The sequence below is a fragment of the Lolium perenne genome, chromosome 4 (assembly GCF_019359855.2).
Source record: "Lolium perenne isolate Kyuss_39 chromosome 4, Kyuss_2.0, whole genome shotgun sequence".
Taxonomy (NCBI): Eukaryota; Viridiplantae; Streptophyta; class Magnoliopsida; order Poales; family Poaceae; genus Lolium; species Lolium perenne.
The window spans coordinates 309,201,028-309,212,348 of NC_067247.2; the positions used below are offsets into that span (position 1 = coordinate 309,201,028).

The 11,321-nt window shown below is 41.3% G+C and overlaps 1 long non-coding RNA gene across 2 annotated transcripts; it reads left to right on the plus strand.

The window, feature by feature from the left end:
- Nucleotides 1-327: 327 nt before the first annotated feature.
- LOC127296078 (uncharacterized) lies at nt 328-3,471 on the plus strand. 2 transcript variants are annotated; one of them, XR_011743795.1, is made up of 6 exons: nt 328-484; nt 575-830; nt 924-1,111; nt 1,206-1,306; nt 1,802-1,886; nt 3,234-3,471. It is a non-coding gene; the product is annotated as an uncharacterized lncRNA (long non-coding RNA). The 2 variants fall into 2 exon arrangements; XR_011743794.1 differs by having other exon boundaries at nt 328-830.
- The last annotated feature ends 7,850 nt before the right edge of the window (nt 3,472-11,321 follow it).

The window sequence follows — 11,321 nt, forward strand, 5'->3', positions numbered from 1 at the left end:
AGCAATGAGCATCCCATCGTTCATGTTGCCACCAAATTCTATCTCATCTTTTTCTTCTCACCGTACAAGTTAAGCCCAACCCATTTCCTTGGCCCATCTCCCGTTTTGGAGCCTAACTCCAGCAAGGAAACCAGCAGCCTACCTTATTTTCTTTGTTTCAATCTCCACCGAAGCCCACCATCTGCCTTTTCTCATGTGTTTCTCCTTTCTCGTACGGCAAAGCATCGGTGAACCTGCACATCGCTGTCTATCGATGGGACGGTTCCCATGTACCCACCTCCTCCTATAAAAATCAAGCAGCCCCATTATCCGAACCCTAGTTCGCCTTCACTCCTCCCTCCCCGCCGCCACTCTCTTCTGCAACCGCGCTGCTCTCCTCCGCATGCTCGTCTCTAGGCCGGTGATCGCTGGCCAAAACTACCGTCGCCATGCTGTGCTTCGTTGTCCCCAGCGCTGCATCCTCGACGCTGCTCGACTCTCCTTGGTGAGCTCCGCGTCCTCCCGAACATCTCCCAGGCCGCTCTTCGTTTTTCTTGCCGTGCTACCGGCGTTGAAGGCCGCCCTCTTTTCGCAGGACCTCGTCGCCGGCAAAACTCTGGCGTCTACGGTCTACCAGAATGAAGTCCAGCCTTTTCTATTTCCCCGACGCAGACCTCTACATCAACACCGGCCGGCCGCCCGCCAAGTTCGCCGCGTGCTGTTTCATGATCCTCACCGTCGCCTCCGTTTCGCTGACGGGCTGTTTCGGCAACGTCGCTGCCTGGACCAACCTTCTCCGCCAACGAAGGTCGCCGTTCCAGGCGTTCTCGTCTCCGTCCGCTGCACTGAAGGTCCGACCTTCCTGTTTCCGTCCCATGCTTTGACGATCTGGAAACGAGCTTGAGCTCTTTGTTGATGCTGCTGTTTCCCCACGCGTGCAACAGGCCAGCATCAAAGCCACGCCACGGCCAAGCGCGCATCCGCCGTCGACACCTCTGGCCGGCCGGCTCCGTCCGCTTCCGTCGCCCCTCCATCTATCAGTATCGCGTGTACCAGCAGGCAAAGGAGCTGCTTTGTTGGTTCAGTGTGGTGCAGTACACGGCCACGACATGATCTGATGCTAGCTCAGCTGGTTCGTTCTGTGTGCATGCGCAATCTCCTGATCCATCCCCGTGACATGCAAAGCCTCTCCTTTTTAATCATTTATTTCTTTGCTCTGCTGACAGTTGGACCCACCCGTCAGTGACCTCCGGTGACACATCTGCTGCAGATCCCAGTCAGCTTCCCCAGGCCCCGTCTGTCATCCCCTCTGGCTCGGATTTGCTCGGTGAGAAAAGCATCCGGCTGTTTCTCTGTTTTCTGAAATTCCAGAGAATTGCTAAAACTTGATAAATTCATATCTCTCAAACCATAACTCGAAATAAAATGTGTTTTATATAAATTTTGCTCAGAAAAATGAGAGGAACATTAATATGCCATCCATGTTTGCTGTTGCATCACGCATCATACAATTTCGTGCTAGTTTGCATTATCACCTAATATGTAACATATGGAATATGTGGGATATTGTATAAATGTTGCCCGGTTCCATTTAACTTTGATGTAGCTCACCCCTGCCATGTTTGCTATGCTAATCTACCCTTAAAACTTGACGATAGAAAATGCAACTCCAACCTAATTTGTGTGTCCGGGGTTTCGCCTCCGATTAATATGGATAAGTTGCATCGCATCATGTTTGCCATGCCATGCCATGCATATCATATCATGATCATGCCGATTCTTCTTCCGTAGTTGTAAGATTTGCATCCGATGTTTGTTGTAGCATTTGCTTCTTCGCGGATAGGATCACGAAGTGGTGTGGTGAGATACGACAAGTTCTCCGGATGTTCCTCGGCAAGCTTTAACAGGCAAGCATTTTCCCTATACTTCTGCCCCTGCAGAAGTCGCTAACCTATTTTATTTTGCCTTCTCCCTCATGCTATCCTTAAGTTGCGTTCTTGTCACGTGTCCCTTCCACTTGTTACCTCAAGCAGCCCATATTGCCACCACCAACCACCAACCTCCTACAGCTGTTGTTTGGTTATCGGGTCTGCCTTGCGAGTCGTAGTGCATTCTAGTGCTTTTATATCTCGTTACCGTTAATGTTATCTTATCGGGTTATCTGTTGGAAAATCATGAAACATGCTACATGTTTATATCTGTTGAGGGTATCATGGTTACTTGTTGATAGTTGTTTTAGCGGAGACATCGGTGGGTCAGTTGCTCGTTTTATGACGGCTCACTTGTGTTTCCATGAAGCTTAGGACCCCGAGTTCTTGTTATCTGTTCCGAGACTGAGCGCTCTAACCACACGTGGGTATGTTTCTGGGTCTCCCCTCGACCACTGCCGGAATCTACAGCTTTGTCCAGTGGCCACAACTAGTTTGCAATGTTTTACCATTTGTTGTTTGCGTGCATGCCAGCATGTTACTTATTTACTTTGGGAAGCCCCTGGGTGCCTTGTATCCCTTGTTTCTGGTATGCACGTATAGGTGCGGCACGAGCGTTTATCGCGTGCTGAAGCGGGTCATTCGCCCCAGTGTGTGTTTTGACCCTCGGAAGTCGTGGTCGCAAACAGCTAGGTCCGTCTCGGAGAGTCGGCCGGACTTCGATTCGGGTTCAACTTGGTTAGGTGGCTTCCTGGACATTGTTGTCGTGAAGGAGAGTGCGAGTCGTGATATCCTTCCCTTGCTCGGTTGGGTTGATCGTGCGTGTGGGCACATTTGGGCACCCCTGCAGGGTTAAATCTTATCGATAAGCCGCGTCCGCGGTTATGGACGACTTGGAGCTGTATGACTCGACCATAGACAACTTACACCTCATGTTTCAATCATAATAACTTGCGTAGTAAGTTAGCACAACTTTAATATTAAATGGTTTAACTTGACAACCGTGTGAGTGCCCTTGTAAGTACTTCCTTGCGAGGGGGGAACGCATCGGCTGTGTTATGTTTGCAGAGTATAGAACTGTTAGTTATGCGCTCTCTCATCTTCTCTGATTAGACGAATGTAGTAGAGTGTCTCTATAGGTTTTTAGTGCTTGCGCGCTGCCGCTTAACCCCACCATATTGCCTATGACGTTCCTCTTGCGTCCTCTAAGTCCCCTGCGTGCCTCAAGTACAAAGGACGACTGGTTGACGAATGCTTATACGTCTTGAAGTCTTGTTAAGTACGAACCCGTACTTATTGCTGCTTCTACGGGATATAACCGGGCAGGTATGAAGATCGGTACGATGAAGAACGACGCTAGCAAGGTTACCCTTCCGGCTTGGCCTGGGCAGGGTTATGGATGCCACTGGTTATCTTCAGGACTCTTAGTCCAAATTTGTATCTTGTCCGTACTTGGATGTATTTGGCTATATGTATGATTTGGATCTTTGTATGTACCTATTTGTATCTTGACTCGTTGGAGTCGTTGTTGTAATATATATGTTTCCTGTGGGCGCTATTGTAATCCTGTTGTAATGTTACCGCTCGTGATTGATTCCACCCGCATCGCGTGCATGCTTCGGCGTGTACGAGACGCTTGGTGGTGCGTCTCCTAAAATCGTTATCGTGCGGATTTTGGCGGATTCGCTGGGATCCTCATGGTACCGGTTTTGGGGCGTCACATGAGTTTTGCTGCACCGGTTCATCCTTGTGTTTGTTTCAAATAACCTTGCTAGCCTAAACCTTGTATCGAGAGGGAATACTTCTCATGCATCCAAATCCTTGAGCCAACCACTATGCCATTTGTGTCCACCAAACCTACCTACTACATGGTATTTCTCCGCCATTCCAAAGTAAATTGCTTGAGTGCTACCTTTAAAATTTCCATTCTTCACCTTTACAATATATAGCTCATGGGACAAATAGCCTAAAAACTATTGTGGTATTGAATATGTACTTATGCACTTTATCTCTTATTAAGTTGCTTGTTGCGCGATAACCATGTTCCTGGGACGCCATCAACTACTCTTTGTTGAATATCATGTGAGTTGCTATGCATGTTCGTCTTGTCTGAAGTAAGGGAGATTTACCACCAAAATGGTTAGAGCATTGCATAATGTTAGAGAAGAACATTGGGCCGCTAACTAAAGCCATGATCCATGGTGGAAGTTTCAATTTTGGACAAATATCCTCAATCTCATATGAGAAAATTAATTGTTGCTACATGCTTATGCATATAAGAGGAGTCCATTATTTGTTGTCTATGTTGTCCCGGTATGGATGTCTAAGTTGAGAATAATAAATAGCGAGAAATCCGATGCGAGCTTTCTCCTTAGACCTTTGTACAGGCGGCATAGAGGTACCCCTTTGTGACACTTGGTTAAAACATGTGCATTGCGATGATAATCCAGGTAATCCGAGCTAATTAGGACAAGGTGCGGGCACTATTAGTATACTATGCATAAGGCTTGCAACTTGTAAGATATAATTTACATAACACATATGCTTTATTACTACCGTTGACAAAATTGTTTCTTGTTTTCAAAATCAAAGCTCTAGCACAAATATAGCAATCAATGCTTTCCTCTTTGAAGGACCTTTCTTTTACTTTTATGTTGAGTCAGTTCACCTATCTCTCTCCACCTCAAGAAGCAAACACTTGTGTGAACTGTGCATTGATTCTTACATACTTGCATATTGCACTTGTTATATTACTTTACATTGACAATATCCATGAGATATGCATGTTATAAGTTGAAAGCAACCGCTGAAACTTAATCTTCCTTTGTGTTGCTTCAATACCTTTACTATGAATTATTGCTTTATGAGTTAACTCTTATGCAAGACTTATTGATGCTTGTCTTGAAGTACTATTCATGAAAAGTCTTTGCTATATGATTCATTTGTTTACTCATGTCATTTACATTGTTTTGATCGCTACATTCATTACATATGCTTACAATAGTATGATCAAGGTTATGATGGCATGTCACTCCAGAAATTATCTTTGTTATCGTTTACCTGCTCGGGACGAGCAGAAACTAAGCTTGGGGATGCTGATACGTCTCCGACGTATCGATAATTTATTATGTTCCATGCCACATTATTGATGATATCTACATGTTTTATGCATACTTTATGTCATATTTATGCATTTCCGGCACTAACCTATTAACGAGATGCTGAAGAGCCGATTCTTTGTTCTGCTTGTTTTTGGTTTCAGAAATCCTAGTAAGGAAATATTCTCGGAATTGGACGAAATCAACGCCCAGGGGCCTATTTTACCACGAAGCTTCCAGAAGACCGAAGAGGAGACGAAGTGGGGCCACGAGGTGGCCAGACACCAGGGCGGCGCGGCCCAAGCCCTGGCCGCGCTGGCCTGTCGTCTGGGCCCCTCGTGTGCCCCCCTGACCTGCCCTTCCGCCTACATATAGTCTTCGTCGCGAAACCCCCAGTACCGAGAGCCACGATACGGAAAACCTTCCAGAGACGCCGCCGCCGCCAATCCCATCTCGGGGGATTCAGGAGATCGCCTCCGGCACCCTGCCGGAGAGGGGATTCATCTCCTGGAGGACTCTACACCGCCATGGTCGCCTCCGGAGTGATGAGTGAGTAGTTCACCCCTGGACTATGGGTCCATAGCAGTAGCTAGATGGTTGTCTTCTCCTTATGTGCTTCATTGTCGGATCTTGTGAGCTGCCTAACATGATCAAGATCATCTATCTGTAATGCTATATGTTGTGTTTGTTGGGATCCGATGGATAGAGAATACTATGTTATGTTGATTATCAATCTATGTGTTGTTTATGATCTTGCATGCTCTCCGTTACTAGTAGATGCTTTGGCCAAGTTGATGCTTGTAACTCCAAGAGGGAGTATTTATGCTCGATAGTGGGTTCATGTCTCCGTGAATCTGGGGGAGTGAGAGAAACCTCTAAGGTTATGGATGTGCTGTTGCCACTAGGGATAAAACATTGATGCTATATCCGAGGATGTAGTTATTGATTACATTACGCACCATACTTAATGCAATTGTCTGTTGTTTGCAACTTAATACTGGAAGGGGTTCGGATGATAACCTGAAGGTGGACTTTTTAGGCATAGATGCATGCTGGATAGCGGTCTATGTACTTTGTCGTAATGCCCAATTAAATCTCACAATACTCATCATATCATGTATGTGCATGGTCATGCCCTCTCTATTTGTCAATTGCCCAACTGTAATTTGTTCACCCAACATGCTATTTATCTTATCGGAGAGACACCTCTAGTGAACTGTGGACCCCGGTCCATTCTTTTACATCGAATACAATCTACTGCAATACTTGTTCTACTGTTTTCTGCAAACAATCATCATCCACACTATACATCTAATCCTTTGTTACAGCAAGCCGGTGAGATTGACAACCTCACTGTTTCGTTGGGGCAAAGTACTTTGGTTGTGTTGTGCAGGTTCCACGTTGGCGCCGGAATCCCTGGTGTTGCGCCGAACTACATCTCGCTGCCATCAACCTTCAACGTGCTTCTTGGCTCCTACTGGTTCGATAAACCTTGGTTTTTTACTGAGGGAAAACTTGCCGCTGTACGCATCACACCTTCCTCTTGGGGTTCCCAACGGACGCGTGCTGTACGCGTCTCACACACATAGTCTTCTTATGTCATATAGTAAGCATTCTCAATTAAGTTAATTTTAGAGTGACTAAGAAGGATGCAGGCTTCCCTTTTCATTTTCATGTTTTAAACTTGTTTAAATCTTGGTCAAACCTAGGATTTGACCAAAAGATTCAAATGGGCATAAAATTTCAGGAAAAAATCAAAAGAATGAAAAAACAAAGGACATAGCATTCTTATGTCATATATATAGTAAGCATTCAAGTTGATAAACAAGGTCTAGACATATTCAGACTAGAAAATCATGTATATATCTACCCCTAACCCTAAACTCTGTCTTATGAAATCAAGCATGCATGAAGAGAAGTGGTTTTTGGTTTCAAACATGCAAATTTCAAAAACCCTCCCAAGAGTTACATTTTGGAGTGACTTAAGAAGGATAGATGCTTAATTTTCATATTCATGTTTTAAACTTGTTTAAATCATTGTCAAACCTAGGATTTGACCAAGATTCAAATGGGCATAAAAATTCATAAAAAATCAAAAGAATGAAAAACCAAAGCACATAGCATTCTTATGTCGATCATATAGTAAAGCATTAAAGTTGATAAACAAAATGTCTAGACATATTCAAACCAGAAAAAATCATGTATGTACGTATCTACCCCTAACCCTAAACTCTGTCTTATGAAGTAAATCATGAAGAGAAGTGGTTTTGGGTTTCAAATTAAACATGGAAATTTCAAAAACCTCTTAAAAAATTCATTTTAGAGTGACTAAGAAGGATGCAGGCTTCCCTTTTCATTTTCATGTCTTAAACTTGTTTAAATCTTGGTTAAACCTAGGATTTGACCAAGATTCAAATGGGCATAAAAAATTCAAAAAAAATAAATGAAAAACCAAGGTCTTCTTATGTCATATAGTAAGCATTCAATTAAGTTGATAAACAAGGTCTAGACATATCCAAACAAGTAAAATCATGTATCTTCCCCCTAACCCTAAACTCTGTTTCACGAAGTCAAGCATGAAGATATGTGGTTTTTGGTTTCGAACATGGAAATTTCAAAAACCCTCCCAAGAGCTTCATTTTGGAGTGACTAAGAAGCATACATGCTTACATTTTCATATTCATGTTTTAAACTTATTCAAATCTTGGTGAAACCTAGGATTTGACCAAGATTCAAATGGGTATACAAATTTTAGAAAAAAATTATAAAAATGAAAAAACAAGGCACATAGTCTTCTTATGTCATATAGTAAGAATTCAATTAAGTTGATAAACAAGGTCTAGACATATTCAAACCAGGAAAATCATGTATCTACCCCATACCCCTAGCTAAACTTTGTCTTATGAAGTCAAGCATGCATGAAGAGAAGTCGTTTTTGGTTTCAAACATGGAAATTTCAAAAACCTCCCAAAAGCTTCATTTTGGAGTGACTAAGAAGGATCCATAGGAAACTATGTACTAATACAATATAATAATCACCCGAGTTATTAGAGCAACAAGTCTGTCACTTACGTGTGGTTCCCATGCGTGAGGTCCCACACTTCAGTGAGCACAAGTCACGTACGCTAGGTAGGCAAACTCCCAGCCATCTTCTTTGTCAAGAGAGAGGCATCAAGACTCTCTCTCTCCATCTCTCCAATTATCCACCTCCGTTGGCTGCCGGTTTTGGCAGGGCGTTTCTAGCTCAGCTCGGAGGCCATGGTGTGCGAGCTACGTAGCCATGCCAATTTGGTCGCGCCAAGTTGTTCGTGCCCGCTCCGACGAGGATCAATCCGGACGGTGGCTGTTAAGGACCCGATCGCATTTCTTGCCTTCAGCACTGGGGTCTACCATGTAAATCTTAGGGATTTAGATGTAATTTCTGTTTATTTTGTGTCCCGTCGTAAACCGTGTGCTCGATGCGTATTGGAAAATCTGGGTCCTTCAGGATCGTTCGGTTGTCCCTCTAAAAATCTCTCTCTCATTCTTGGCCTCGCTCGCTCGCACCCCCGCGCACCGACAACCACTGCACTTCAGCATCACCCGAAAAATCTAGACACCATAAATAAGTGGGGCCCCGTGACTGCTCTCCCTTCGTCTCCTCCCGTGTGATCCCTCTTCCTCCGACTCCCGACCTTGCGGAAAAGAAAAATGAAATGAAAGAGTTTCACTGGACGGGCAAACACATGTGCTGCCTAGTAATAATAATAATAACGTACAAAAATCGACCTACGAATCTATTATTAAATAAGCTAAACTAGGGTTTTGCCCAAGACTACGGATCATATTACGAAAATCCAACTACGGGGTTCGATTTGGCTTTGCTAATATAAAATTATATAATACGAACTAGTATTCCTCTAAAAAATCATTTTGGTATGCATCGTTTGGTACTTTTGATAGCAAGAGTGCTTACTCCCTCCGTTAGCAAAAGTCTTCATTTTCATGTTTATGAAGTCAAGCATGAAGAGAAGTGGTTTTGGGTTTCAAACATGGAAATTTCAAAAACCTCCCAAAACTTCATTTTAGAGTGACTAAGAAGGATACAAGCTTCCCTTTTCATTTTCATGTTTTAAACTTGTTTAAATTATCTTGGTCAAATATAGGATTTGACAAGATTCAAATGGGCATAAAATATCAGAAAAATCAAAAGAATGAAAAAACAAAGGACATAGCATTCTTATGTCATATATATAGTAAGCATTCAAGTTGATAAACAAGGTCTAGACATATTCAAACTAGAAAATCATGTATATATCTACCCCTAACCCTAAACTCTGTCTTATGAAGTCAAGCATGCATGAAGAGAAGTGGTTTTTGGTTTCAAACATGCAAATTTCAAGAACCCTCCCAAGATTTACATTTTGGAGTGACTAATAAGAAGGATAGATGCTTAATTTTTATATTCGTGATTTAAATTTGTTTAAACCATGGTCAAACCTAGGATTTGGCCAAGATTCAAATGGGCATAAGAATTTAAAAAAAAATCAAAAAATGAAAAACCAAGGCACACATAGTCTTCTTATGTCATATAGTAAGCATTCTCAATTAAGTTAATTTTAGAGTGACTAAGAAGGATGCAGGCTTCCCTTTTCATTTTCATGTTTTAAACTTGTTTAAATCTTGGTCAAACCTAGGATTTGACCAAAATATTCAAATGGGCATAAAATTTCAGGAAAAAATCAAAAGAATGAAAAAACAAAGGACATAGCATTCTTATGTCATATATATAGTAAGCATTCAAGTTGATAAACAAGGTCTAGACATATTCAAACTAGAAAATCATGTATATATCTACCCCTAACCCTAAACTCTGTCTTATGAAGTCAAGCATGCATGAAGAGAAGTGGTTTTTGGTTTCAAACATGCAAATTTCAAGAACCCTCCCAATATTTACATTTTGGAGTGACTAATAAGAAGGATAGATGCTTAATTTTTATATTCGTGATTTAAATTTGTTTAAACCATGGTCAAACCTATGATTTGGCCAAGATTCAAATGGGCATAAGAATTTAAAAAAAATCAAAAAATGAAAAACCAAGGCACACATAGTCTTCTTATGTCATATAGTAAGCATTCTCAATTAAGTTAATTTTAGAGTGACTAAGAAGGATGCAGGCTTCCCTTTTCATTTTCATGTTTTAAACTTGTTTAAATCTTGGTCAAACCTAGGATTTGACCAAAAGATTCAAATGGGCATAAAATTTCAGGAAAAAATCAAAAGAATGAAAAAACAAATCACATAGCATTCTTATGTCATATATATAGTAAGCATTCAAGTTGATAAACAAGGTCTAGACATATTCAGACTAGAAAATCATGTATATATCTACCCCTAACCCTAAACTCTGTCATATGAAGTCAAGCATGCATGAAGAGAAGTGGTTTTGGATTTCAAACATGCAAATTTCAAGAACCCTCCCAAGATTTACATTTTGGAGTGACTAATAAGAAGGATAGATGCTTAATTTTTTATATTCGTGATTTAAATTTGGTTTAAACCATGGTCAAACCTAGGATTTGGCCAAGATTCAAATGGGCATAAGAATTAAAAAAAATCAAAAAATGAAAAACCAAGGCACATATAGTCTTCTTATGTCATATAGTAAGCATTCTCAATTAAGTTGATTTTAGAGTGACTAAGAAGGATGCAGGCTTGCCTTTTCATTTTCATGTTTTAAACTTGTTTAAATCTTGGTCAAACCTAGGATTTGACCAAAAGATTCAAATGGGCATAAAATTTCAGGAAAAAATCAAAAGAATGAAAAAACAAAGGACATAGCATTCTTATGTCATATATATAGTAAGCATTCAAGTTGATAAACAAGGTCTAGACATATTCAAACTAGAAAATCATGTATATATCTACCCCTAACCCTAAACTCTGTCTTATGAAGTCAAGCATGCATGAAGAGAAGTGGTTTTTGGTTTCAAACATGCAAATTTCAAGAACCCTCCCAATATTTACATTTTGGAGTGACTAATAAGAAGGATAGATGCTTAATTTTTATATTCGTGATTTAAATTTGTTTAAACCATGGTCAAACCTAGGATTTGGCCAAGATACAAATGGGCATAAGAATTTAAAAAAAATCAAAAAATGAAAAACCAAGGCACACATAGTCTTCTTATGTCATATAGTAAGCATTCTCAATTAAGTTGATTTTAGAGTGACTAAGAAGGATGCAGGCTTCCCTTTTCATTTTCATGTTTTAAACTTGTTTAAATCTTGGTCAAACCTAGGATTTGACCAAAAGATTCAAATGGGCATAAAATT